This window comes from Sinocyclocheilus grahami, unplaced genomic scaffold (genome assembly GCF_001515645.1).
Source record: "Sinocyclocheilus grahami isolate Dianchi unplaced genomic scaffold, SAMN03320097.WGS_v1.1 scaffold798.1, whole genome shotgun sequence".
NCBI classification, from domain to species: domain Eukaryota; kingdom Metazoa; phylum Chordata; class Actinopteri; order Cypriniformes; family Cyprinidae; genus Sinocyclocheilus; species Sinocyclocheilus grahami.
Genome location: NW_015505977.1, coordinates 225,014 through 238,851, shown reverse-complemented (window position 1 = coordinate 238,851; position 13,838 = coordinate 225,014). Strand labels below are relative to the sequence as shown.

Here is a 13,838-nt window from a genome sequence, read left to right as displayed (position 1 = left end):
CGCCAGTGAGAAGTCAGTAGATCATGTCATTTGATGTGCAAATCTCATGATTTTCTTTGTCATTTGCAAGTAACAGGCAGCAAGTGAAATCCGTGCAGTCAGCAAGTGATTAGTAGCTGCAGCCAGTGATTTTTTTGAAAGAGCATGTGCTGGAGCTGATCTCCAACAGTTTGTGGTCCCTGTAGGTCATGTTATGATGAACACAGTAATGGCTGGATTCGTAGGTTTTCCTCAGGGTTGCAATTTAGGAGTAAAAACCGCACTGTGATTGTGATTTCTGTGGTTTGTCTGCAATTTGCAGTAGTAATCAGGACTAGTGGTGTTATTAAATAGACGTACGCCAGTGAGAAGTCAGTAGATCATGTCATTTGATGTGCAAATCTCATGATTTTCTTTGTCATTTGCAAGTAACAGGCAGCAAGTGAAATCCGTGCAGTCAGCAAGTGATTAGTAGCTGCAGCCAGTGATTTAAAAAAAATTCCCATTAGAGGCCAAAAAATGTTGGCAGGTTGTGAATATGTCCAATGCATGCTGGGTAGTATGAAATCCGCCATCAATCTTTATGACACAGCCATCTTTTTGATAATAGGTCGCACATTATAACTGGTAATATGTCACCAATCAGTGTGCATAAACATGCAATTGTATCAGTGCATGATGCGATCCCAGTCCCCCCCCAGAATTCCTCTGGGATCCATATGTCTAATTGTGCTGTGTGCCCAAGAAACTAAAGGAGATAAATGATCACATGTGCTATGCAAACACACATAAACACTTGTAAATAAAGCACCAAGGCAGCACAATTTACACAATATTGCCATTATTCAGTGCACTTTTTCTGTAAGACAATGAAAATATATCTGTACGATATATATTCTGCCTTCCAGTTGTGTTCAACACACACAAACATCACCTCAGCAGCCCCCTTCAGTAATAAGTGTATTTGATGTGTTAAACTTTGGCATCCTCAGCACATTTGAGAGGCTGAGAGAAACAAAGAGTTCCTACTGGCCGAGAGGAAATTCTCAAGGTCATTGCCTGCGGTCTCAATGACAGAAGGGGGAGATGAGGAAAATGTAGCATGTGCCGGGCCGCCCACCCCCGTCTCGTTTTAGACCGTCTCGACATCATTTATTCATCATCCAAACCATCAGAATAAGTTGTTCGTTTAAAAGCTTAAAAGGGGTTTGAGGCCAAATAGTGTTTGTCTGCTTGAAGTTCAGGTTTATTTCTAGAGATGCGTTATTAGTTCGTGGTTAAATATCAATGGTTTAAAATATACTTTAAATGATTGTGTTGTTTTTTTATTATTATTTAATAGTTTTTTATTTAAATTATTTTTCTTTCATTTTATACATTTTAATATATCATATTTACTATATATATACATATATATATATAATTTTATTTTAATTTTTTCATCATTTACTCACCTTCAACTTATTCCAAACTTGTATGAGTTTCTTTCTTGTGTTGCACACAAGAGAATATATTTTGAAGAATGTAGGTAACCAAACAGTTGATGCTATGAAAGACAGTGGGGACCATCAACTGTTTGGTTACCTACATTCTTCAAAATATCTTCTTTTGTGTTCAACAGCTTTGGAACAACTTGAGGGTGAGTAAATGATTACAAATTTTAGTTTTTGAGTAAACTATCCCTTTAAAGGGGTCATATGATGCGATTTCAATTTTTCCTTTCTCTTTTGAGTGTTGCAAGCTCTTGGAGCATAAAGAAGATCTGTAAAGTTGCAAAGACTAAAGTCTCAAATCCAAAGAGATATTCTTTATAAAAGTTAAGTCAACCACGCCTACCTAAAACGACTCATTCTAACACGCCCCCACATGTCTAAGTCACGATGTGGGAAGATTTGCATAATGCCACTCAAATGTTCACGCAAAGATAGAAGGCGTAACTTTTATTCTCACTGTAGTATTGTTCTTGCCGCCACCGCCATGTCATGAAGACGCTGTGTGTCTTGTTGTGAAAGCAAAACTACTTTGTTTGGTCTTCCAAAAGAGGACGATATCCACTTCGTCATGCCTAGAGCTGATCCGTGCTGGTCGCTGAGGAAATACATCAACTTCGCGCTGTGGATTGCCGGATCGGCTTTCCCCGTGGACGAAGTGGAGAAAGCGTCACATGTGGTTGCTGCAAGCCTGCCGGCCGCTCCTTCATCGAATTCGCCGGCCGGGCCATTCTCAAGCCTGCCGGCCTCCGCTCACTCAAGCCCGCTGTGTGTGACACTGTGTGTTTCGTTGTGAAAGCGAAACTACTTTGTTTGGCCTTCCAAAAGAGGATACGACTAGAAATCAGTGATTAAGTTGTAATTACAACACTGTTCCAGAACACTTCAACCCAAATATTCAGATGTGTGCAGCGCATTTTATTGAGGACTTTTTCCTGATCCTGGTAGAGTAGACTACAATGCCGGCTGTTCTGACTCACAGACTGTAAGTACGTTTTCATATTTAAAGGATTTGCCACTGATGATTCAAACACGAATTCTGAGCAGAGTTTAATAGCACTTGTTGTTTGTAATTTCTCCGATCACAAATGCAGACATGGTTTTATGTTTACGCGGCGCGATGCAACGCAATGCGTAAAAAGTCAGTATAAGTCATTATAATCCGTAATTATGTCCCCATTGGATGCAACAAATGCCTCGTTTGTAATGGGTTTTAATGTTTATGTCTCGTCGCTCCAGTCGGGACATGGCATCACAGTATGGTAAGGGGAATAACATTTCCGTCACACGCTTGAGGTATTCGGCCAATCACAACACACTGGATAGCTGGCCAATCAGAGCACACCTCGCTTTTCAGACCGATGAGCTTTATAAAAATCAACGCGTTTCAGAAAGGCGGGGCATAGAGGAGAAACAATAATGTACAGTATGTGGAAAATAATGTGTTTTTTTAAACTTAAACCGCATAAACACATTTCATTACACCAAATACACAAAATAATGTTCTAGTTTTCTGTAAAATAATTTCCGTCTTCGTTAACAGCTTGAGAATACTTGAAATATAGCACATCAGTTTGGACCACTTTTATTAAGAATTTGATGATTTTTGTGCTTTTTTTGTCAGTCCCCATTCACTTTCATTGTAAGGAAAAGTACAGTATGAACATGCTTCAAAACGTCTCCTTTTGTGTTCCACAGAAGAAAAGAAGTCATACTGGTTTTGTATGGCATAAGCATGAATAAATGATGACAGGATTATATCACGTTACAAATGAAAAATTGGTTGCAAACAAAATTTCTTGCAAAGTTTTATTAGTAAAATTGTGTTAATTTGCTTTTTATAATACTACTGAGATTAACGCATTCAACTAAATTAGATTTTCACTATATATAATTATATTATTTTCCAATATTTTGACAACAATAATATTCGCAGACTATTAGATGTAACGTTAACAAAGCGTTGTTTGAATGTTGAACTAATGTTCTAAGTAGCTATAGAGCTGTCATCTCAGATTATTACAATACAACATTATTTTGATGTCACTTTGACGGATGTTGACGGTGATACCCACATTGTGAGTTGAAGGGTTTGAAGTTTCCACCACGTTTTGTTTTAGCATGTTAGCGTGTTTTAGAAAGAGCTGATCATAAAGCATACCTAAAGGTCAGAGAGGAACCAGAGCTGAATGCTGCTGTCTAGAATTACCGATGCAACTAGTGTGTCTGCCATTTTTACGAACACAGAGGCAGCGTATTGTTCAGCAGGGGGGAATATGTGACACTTCGAGCCCTGCGGTGACTCTAAACAATGACAATCTCACATTTCGCTCAAGTAGGCCATGAAGATGGGAGTCAGGTATATGTGCTATCTCACATTTGTTAGCGATCGTAACTTTGTTGTTCTAAGAGATTTATTTCCAGGTTTTGAAAGTGAGATCCAAGTGTCGTCGGATTTGTGATGTTTGGACCCTTGTAAACTGTAGCCTGGTTTCAGAGCTCAGCTCTGGCTCATGTTTGCTGCTCTTCTAAACAGCGAGGCACACACCCATGAGCCCTGTGTGAAATGAAAGAGGCACACACCCATGTTCTCAGCCACACTGCCACACGCACATCCAACCCCCATGCAAGCCATGTGGAGACGCACAGGCCTGATTCGGATAAGCATTTATCCAAAACCTGTTTGCATAATACAGCCATTCAGTGGAGAGTGACAGTCAAATTCACTCATTTGAAGTTGTTTAATTAGTTTTACGCATCTAATTTCTGTCTGCATGACTGTCATGAATTTTAATCCAATAGTAATTCCTCACAAATTATGTAATTATTAGGCATGAACTGCTGACAGGATTTTGATTATTTGACTGAACTCAGAAATATATCATGTTACAAACAAAATTTCTTGCTAAGTTTTATTAGTAAAATTGTGTTAATTTGCTATATTCAAAAATAATATTTGAAATATCATTAAAATATCATTGAGATATGGACATGCTTTACAACGTCTCCTCCTTTATGATTGTAAATAATACAGTCAGATTAATACGGTTTGTGTTTATATATATTAAGATTTTTCAATATTAAGATTTAATTTATTTGACTAAATGTTCAATCATCAATCATAAACTAAAAATGAAGATATTATTTATTTGATCTAAATTAACAAGTTTTATTCAATTTATAAATATTTTACTGTAATATATGTAATATGTAATATGACTGGATCAACCTGGCTATACTAGTTTAGATTCAATTGTAAGGTATGAACATATTATTGTATTTAATGTTTTTATTTATTGAGATTTAGAATATTTTACACAATGTTCTGTAATGTAAACTAAAAATGAAAAATATGTTTTGTATGATTTAAATTGACAAGTTTTATTAAATTAAACAAAAGTATTGTAATATTACTGAATCAGCATGGCTATATTAGCTTTGATTAAATTAAGTATATAAACTTAATTATAATTGCTATTAATAGTTTGGTAACACTTTACAATAAGGTTCATTAGTTAACTACATTAGTTAACAAGAACTAATAATGAACTGCACTTATACAGCGTTTATTAATCTTTGTTAATGTTAATTTCAACATTTACTAACACATTATTAAAATCTTGTTAACATTAGTTAATGCACTGTGAACTAACATGAACTAACAATGAACATCTGTATTTTTATTAACTAACGTTAGTGAAGATTAGTAAATACAGTAACAAATGTATTGCTCATGGTTAGTTCATGTTAGTTTATACATTAACTAATGTTTAACTAATGAACCTTATTGTAAAGTGTTACCAATAGTTTATTATACATTCAAATATGATGTATTATTATATTATTATTTAAAAATCATAATTATAATCATTAATTCGTTGTTGTTATTATTATGATTTAATAATTAATATGATTATATTTATTATTGAATGTAATTATTATTATATTTAATATTTTTATTAATGAAGATTGCAGACAATATGTTCTGTCATGAAAACCAAAAATATGCTTCATCTGCTAACATTTCAATTAGTTAAAAAGAAACAAGTTAATTCAAAAATAATATTTACTGGTTACATTAGTTTACATCAAGAAAAGTCCTTTTAAAGGTGAAATTATGCAGAAATAGCTCCATATTATATTAATCATAACTGCATTTTCACTTTTAGTCGTTTGAGGTTGAGCTAATGCATACAGTACCAAGATATTTGTGCCGAATGTTCATGTTTTCGCTGATGAATTGTCGACTCGTGATTATCTGAGCATAATTACACCTTCTCCCACACAGCTTCTCTCCCTCTGGCCCGCTGAATGTTCTTTTGAAGCGTGGGGTGTTTCTCCTGCGCGGCTCAGCGGGGATCTTCAGTGCGCCGTGATGCTTGTTAGAGCCGAGATCATGCAGATCTGATCAGGGCAGAAACATGCCACTGCACTCTCAATCTTCCACCTTCATGCCCTGCCACTGATCGCGAATAAAAGCACAGCTACTCAGAGCAACAGCACCTGGAATGACTGACTGGTCTGCTTTTGTTCAGGTGCACTGGAGTAGTTGTAAAAGTTGGGCTGGACAAGTCTTCTAAAAGCATTGGTTGTGTTCTAAAAAGTGTGGAGGGAAAACAGACATTTCTTTGCAATAAAAATATAGAATAGATCATTTTTGACAAAAGCTGAATAAATTTCAAAAAACATTTCTGTGTAATTCCAGAAAAAATGCAGACTAATAGAAGAATTTTTTTCCCCCTCAACAGCTATAATTCACCATATAAATTGTGGTTGGCCCAATTATAGTTTACTAAAACTATGTAGCTTCTAACTCAATCTGATATAATGACATCATTAACCACATGGCGCAGCTTTTCACATCAGCAGCCAATGAGCTTGCTGCTCAACATTCAGATACTCGGCTAGTGTTTGCTGTAGAAGTTGCAGCATGCTTCAGAGACCCTCCACCTCCCCCAGCTCCACCTGTATAGATATGCTACGGGGTGATTTCATGTAGTTATATATGAGGGTTATTTCACATAAGTTATCCACCTTATTCTTCAACGCGGAAGTAAGCCTATGGGCGAGAATTCCGGTTGAATAGCAGCTATAGGGAAATAATGAGAAGAATTACAACGTGCAGTAAACGGTAAAACTGTTTGCAGTACAAACCAGTGTGTTCATAATTAAGATAATACATTAAAATAATATGGGAAAATACATCAATTTGCAATATCAAGCAGCAAAATGAGCGGTTTTGTACAGCTAAAAATAGCTGGAAGCGAATGAGACCGGAAGCAAGACCCATAAAATTTACAAATGGGCCCATTTTTACGGGAAGAATAAGGTGGATATGTGCAGCAGCAGCATGTCTGTTAATGTATTGGCAGTAGCAAGTCTAAGTTATTAGCACATTCCTTGAGAATCAAACCCTTGGGCTTAGCATTGTTAGTGCTATGCGCTACTGTTTAAGCTACAGAAATGACTCAAAAACAACAAGTGACAGTTGAATTTGCATCAAAATTCACATGATTTTCAACAAAATCTACCCCCTTTTAAGAGTCGGTTATCCTATAAGACATATGTAGCAATCATACTGAACATGTAGCCGTTAGCATTGCATCTGAGTTATAAAGTTGATGCTGTATGGCTATAACCCTCTTTACTTGCTAGAATAATTCTGAATCTCCACAACAACAACAGAAACCCTGACTGATTCGCTTCTTGAAAACAAATTCAGCTAGAGTTCATTGTTTAGCCTATGCTGTTAGCACCTCCAGCTAATTAAATACATGAAATGGCTCCATTTGTGAGTAGTCTTCCGCAGCCACCAACAAGTGTTCGTCACCTCGTGCTGAGCACTCGCTAGCAGCAGTGTTGTGAATAATTCACAATAGCGCCGGGCGTTCCTCCAGCCACTTTGCTCTGTCAATATTAATTCCAAGTTTTTTGCGTTGGCCAATTTGCTGTCAGGTTATCTCGCTGCCAGCGTGCTGGTGAAAGGGAAGAGAAGTGAGTGATGAAGACGGAGATGTGATTATTATCGCTGTCAGCTTCTTTGTTCGAGAAACATTATACGGCTCGAGTGACAGAGTCACAGAAGGCTGTGAAATGTGTGTCTCAGCATTTGAACAAGATTTCCATGAGTGAGACTGAGAATACAACTCATGGACATGCCTGTCCGCTGTGGGTCTCATTCACTAATAATGCATAGGTTATCCCTTATTTATGCACAGGAGAACATCTCACGAAGAATTCACAACACTTGCGTAATCACGTAAATTTTTTCTTAACCTTTATTTAATTTTAAAGGAATAGTTCACCCAAAAATGCACAATTTACTACAAGATGTTGATGAGTTTGTTTCTTCATCTGAACAGATTTGGATAAATTTAGCATTTCATCACTTGCTCACCAATGCATCCTCTGTGAATGGGTGCCGTCAGAATGAGAGTCCAAACAGCTGATAAAATCACTATAATCCACAAGTAATCCACACGACTCCAACAATTAATGTCTTGTGATGCAAAAAAACTGTGTTTGTAATAAACAAACCCATAGAGATGTTTTCAAACTATTGCTTCTGGCAATAATATTGCTGTCTCCAGTGAAAAAGTCATTTCATCTGAATCGGGAGAAAAATATGCACAGATCAAGCACCGTTTACAAGAGAAAACAGTACAAAAGCAAATATTTTGTTGGAGTTTGATGTGAAAGGACAACAGTTATGGACGTTTTCACTGGAGGAAGCGTTATTATGGGTTATGGACTTTTTGTATCTTTACTTATGTATTTTGGCCAGAAGAAACCGTTTAAAGTTATTGATGGATTCTTTTTTTACAAACAAGCAACTTTTCACAGTACAAGATTTCTCCAAATCTGTTCTGACGACGAACCAAATTCATCTCATCTACATCTCGGGATTGTCTGAGTAAATTTTTATTTTTGGGTTAACTATTCTTTTAATACATTTTTATAAAAAGGGCTTTCCACACAACCTTTTTACAGTTTTTTGTCACTCAGTATGACGCATGTTCATGCACAAATTTGTGCGTATGCATGCTTAGTAAATAAGACCCACTGTCTTTTATCTAGTGTCCTGAAACAGGTCATGTCACATTAGGGTTCAAGGAAGGTTTGAATGCTGGACATCATCCTCCGTTGACTGTATTAGTCAGGTAATCTATTTAGAGTCTTGACATTGAGTGAATTGTAAGTTCTTTACAATTTACTAATTAAGTGTCTCTTTGTAATTGGATCTAAGGGAGAAGAATGCTTGTCAGACTCTATTAAGGGTGAAAGTGTGACATTCAGCACGTTATACGTGTGAGTATGCCAAGAGTTGTGCAGAGGTTTAATCTGATTCACCACAGGCAAGCAGCTACAACTTAGAGCCTACCATTAGCATTTTCTCTTCACATGTATCGCAAAGGTCTGTTTTGGTACAAAACAATGCTAACAATGATAAATGCAAAAATTAAACTGCAACCAAATAGTCAGGAGTTGTTAGCATAGAAAAAGTATTAGGCTAATCAAAAGACAGAAAAAAACGTTTTATGTTTTGTTGACGTCAAAGACAGAATGTCCAAACATTTTGACACAAATGTATCTGTCACTTGGGAGAAGCTAGCAAAATTAAGCAGATGCTAACACCGACAGGTTGCGTATCCTCATGAAACAACTATGGAGGGTAAAAGAAAAAACAACCCAGACAGGTCAAAGATCACTTAGACGTGTTCTGATATCTGAAATTAAATGTGGCCAAATCTGAGGATGTAAAATGTTGCACCTGAGTAGCCTGGAGTGGAACCGCTAATGCTAAATGCTAACATGCCCAAATGTAAGATGTTTCGCAATTCAAAAACAAAACATATACGCTCTGTTAAAGACACACTTCTGATTTTATGCATGACAGCTCAGGGATTAGGATTTTTTAAATGCTAACAGCCCAAATGTAAGATGTTTTAGAATTTGAAAACAAAACATATATGCTCTGTTAAAGACACACTTCTGACTTTATGCGTGACAGCTCGGGGATTAGGATTTATTTAAAACTCAAATACTCTGGTCGTAATCCTGGGGCCCGTAATCCAAATTTTAGCAGTGGCTAGCATGTCAATTTGAGCATGTCTCAATGACCTTGTTAGAAAGCAAGGAATTTAAATGAAAGAAAAGCACTCAAAGGACCCCTTTACCTAGCATTAGCGTTCATTTTCAGTGATCGGATCATGATTGGATAGCACTTGAGCTTTGACTTTGACAGGTCCGGTTGTAAATTTAGCTTGATTACACTTCCATTTTTCCTCTCTGTGTTTATTTGTGGTTAAAGTGCGCTTTTGTGGATCCTTGCCTTTTAAATATTTAAATTTTGCTCTCACAGTTTAAATAAGCTTCATTGAATAAATAAATAAATGCTAATTTATAAATGTAATATTTATGAAAATGTAGTTGAAAAAAAAACTGAATATATGATGGCCCAAAGACACTAATCTATTCTATCAGTTCTTGGTGTGTTCTGTTCATTTGTCTTGACCCTGTCAACCAATGCGACAGACCATTAGGCTGATGAGATTTATTTATTGTGACATTTTTTATTGTTTGAGTGGAAGCAATTATGAAGAACTTATTATGTTGCGCAATGACTTGCTGTTTCAGTCACGGCACGTTTTCCTCACTCACTGGAAGAACCTCAAGCACCGAATGACAGCTACTGCGGTCGATAAAACCCAGTGAGGGATTATAAAATGAATGCATCACATTGAGAATGACGGAACATTATCATTTGCTGTTTTTATAGTCTACAAAGTAAGCACATTCTCACTTTCTCTCTCTCTCCTTCTCTCTCCCCAAGCCTGGTGACTTGCAAAAAGTCTTGTGATTTATCCATTTTCCTCCAAGGTTTCTCTTCCTGTTATTATCTGGCTTAACCCCTAGTAACATGTGTACGTACTAGTGGTGATTACTTTAAAGCTACACAGGAAGCCCAGTACAAACTATCTATCTATCTATCTGTCATACATCAGGGCTGCGTTCAGCCCCGACAAAACGGTGCAAAACATTTTTTAAACGGAAACGGTGGTGCGTTGAACACCCTGTTCTGATGACGCAAGAGTTGCAACTATGGCAGCTGAGAAGGCCATTCTTTGTGTTCTTTTTGAAGAATTTTCAGAGCCTGATGAAATCGGTATAATTACGTGTTTAATACTGCAAAATACGCTCGATGTTACAGTCACTGCCCTTGCCGTCCAGAATATAAGAGAACATCCCAATCAAATGAAGGGATTTGTGGAAACTGTGGTTCCTAATTATTGTGATCCAACATTTGCCTCGCATTTCAGGATGAAAAGACAAACATTTCAGGTGAAGGATAATCCACTTCTTAACTCCGAGACTGTGTTATGATCTATATGACCGTATTATTTTTATTGTGAGTATTAGGCTTATCATTATTGCTGATCACTGTTGTTGTGCTATGTTATTGTAATATTTTCCATTAGGCTATATAATCAGAGGAGTACAATAGCTAAATATGTATAGTATTTTTATGTTACATTAATCAGTGTCTAGCACACCTTCCTAAGGAAAGGATATGGACCAGAAGACATTGCAATTACTAAATGATATTTAGACACACTTAAAGAAGTTCCAGATCTATACTTGTGCTCTTATTATTTCAGTTATTTTGCCTTTAATGTAAATAAACGTGCAAACAATATACTTGCTCTTGTGATTTTATTTTGATGTTAATTACATTGTGCCAGCTGTCTCTTTAATACCGTGTGGTTTATATACATGTTGCTGCTGATTGGGCTGACATTTTTGACACACCCACCAAACAAGAGAAAATGTATCTCAAACCCCGTTGCACACCGTTTCCAGGAAACATGTCGTTCAAACCGGAAACCGTAGCAAAACGTTGCGCACAGGTTTGAGCTTGAACTTGCCCCAGTTCTTTCTGGTCCTCGAATCTGATTGGCTGAGAGGAGTGTGATATTCTAGTGATAACAGAACTCCAACTGTTTCACCATTTGTATCACTCCGCTTGCGGTATTTTTCACACAAGTGTCTTGACGGTATAGGGCTGGGACGATACGCTAATCTGACGATTCAATACTATCCTGATACTTGTGTGCCGATTCAGATGAGTCATATTAACAAAAACAATGCATCACATCTTTCTGAACTTTTATTTCAGGAGCATACACATACACAGTGTATATTTAAACTACCCTGAACCATGAAACTTTCAAGTACCAAAACCCTGAACTTGCACATGAATATAATAGTCAAATGTTTAACAAAACATTTTGCATTACTTTGCATACAGTTTTAGTCATGTTTTCCTGGCTGTGTGTAAAATCCAAAGTGTTTCCACACTTGGGATTCAAAAGGGAAGGTGCAGAAAGAATTCTGGAAGAGGTTTAATCCTCTGTCTCTGTCATGGTTTTGCTTTCTCGTGCCGGCTTGAAACTTATACGACGTCATCTAATGTAGCGGCACTGCGCACGCAGAACGATCGTTGTATGACGTCATCAAAGCACCGCGAGAGCTACAGAGAGCAGATGGCTCTGCATGTTTTGAACCACTCTCGCGGTACTTTGATGTCAAAAAAAGCACTAATCGCGATAGGTGAATCGATTTTTTCTCCCACCCCTACTTGACGGACGCCCAAATCAACAATTATTTTAAAAATAATACTGTTTTTGTGTCATGGATTGTAGTTTTAAGAATGTTTATGTGAGAATGTACTTGTTTAGACTTGTTTAGGGCGTCAGCAGGCATTCAGCACTCATGAACCCACCGAGCCAGCCATCTCGCACTGCTACTTGTGTGATATTGCTCATGCAGTATATAGCTAATATTTTAGTGAATGTTAGTAAATAAAAACTAATGCTGTCAATAGATTGGACTGGAAACTTTTAGGGAATTTAGGAGCTTAAAGTGATCTGATTGCAAACAACGAAGCAAAATTGGGTAAAAGGTTTAGAATAGAAATTGTGCTTCAGTAATTTTGCATTAAATGCATTAAATTATTTTAACACGTTAAGGATTTTTGAATTTATCGCATGCGTTAGCACGTTGACAGCCCTAATTAAAACGTAAAATGTCAGACGGAACTCGTGCACAAATTTTTAGCTTTTTTTCTACTTAAATATGTCTATAGTCAGTGGGCACAAGTTGTACATCCCTAGTGGTGGGGATGAAGCATTGCACAAAAAAATCAGTAACCAGTTCATTGTAGAAATGTTCTATTCAGTTTCAGTCATGACTAATATTTTTTTGTTTTGTTAACATGTAAAAGTCAAAATGCCTTTTTTATGTGTAAAACTTTTTAATTGAGGGAAAATTAAATGCATCTGTAATCTTTTGGAATAAATTAAGTATACTTATTCCTAGGGATGCACCGATACCGATACTGGTATCGGTATCGGGCACGATACTGGTCTCCTGTACTCGTACTCTTTAAAATGCCCCGATACCAAACACCGATACCACACAGCATGTGATAAGCACCATATTCAAACAAAGAAACACCGACAACAGAACAACAGACAGCAGAAAGCAGTTAAGGATATCTACTACGAAGTATATGTATGCAATGAATATAATGTTAAACATGCGGTATTAACGCCTGTATAGCTGGTGTGCGCGAGCTGATAAACAAAGCACACTGAGTGGATTGAGCAGATGCGCAAGCTTGCCGAGTGAATATCTTTCTCACAGACATCACTGGAAAGTTTGTAGTTCGGTCGGATATGTCAAAAACAAGTAAGTAAAACAATGCACAAGTTACTTAACGGTACGGAGAGCGAGAGAGCGCGAGCGAGCGTGCGTGCACTTCTGTTGTGTGATCTTTGATGTTCACTCACTGAGCACACGCATCATTTGGATTAAAACAAAAACCATTCATGGGGCATTCACTATAAACATCATTTATTTTTAACCTTAGGCATACATGACTTTCTGGCGAAAGTGAATCTAGCAGCCTGTGTGAAATGTGCTAGGCTGTACTACTGTCCTCTCATTCTGCATCAGTACAAATATGTGCACGCGTTGCGCGTGTTTTGCTTGCTTGAGTGTTTCTGCATTATAAGAGTGGCTTTGGAAAATAAATCGCAGCACGTTTCAGATGAAAAAACGCGACTTCTATTTCTGAAAATATCCCAGTTAGGAGATTTATAACGAGTGGTTCCCTGCAATATTACAGCAAAGTGCGTGATTACAGAACTAAGCCTCTGCAATGGAGCAGCTCTAATGCTATTAAATTAAAGATGGTGTACCATAGAGCAAAACAATGAACAGTGAACATAACAAAAACTTGTAAAATACATTTTAATGGGCATAATTAAGTGTGAAAATAACCGAAGGATATACAGTGAAACCAAA

The 13,838-nt window shown here is 37.0% G+C and overlaps 1 protein-coding gene across 1 annotated transcript in view; it reads left to right on the top strand.

Moving 5' to 3' along the window:
* Window positions 1-13,838, top strand: part of LOC107561905 (glypican-1-like) — a 35,823-nt gene that overhangs the window by 828 nt on the left and 21,157 nt on the right. The gene's annotated exons all lie outside the window — the stretch shown is intronic.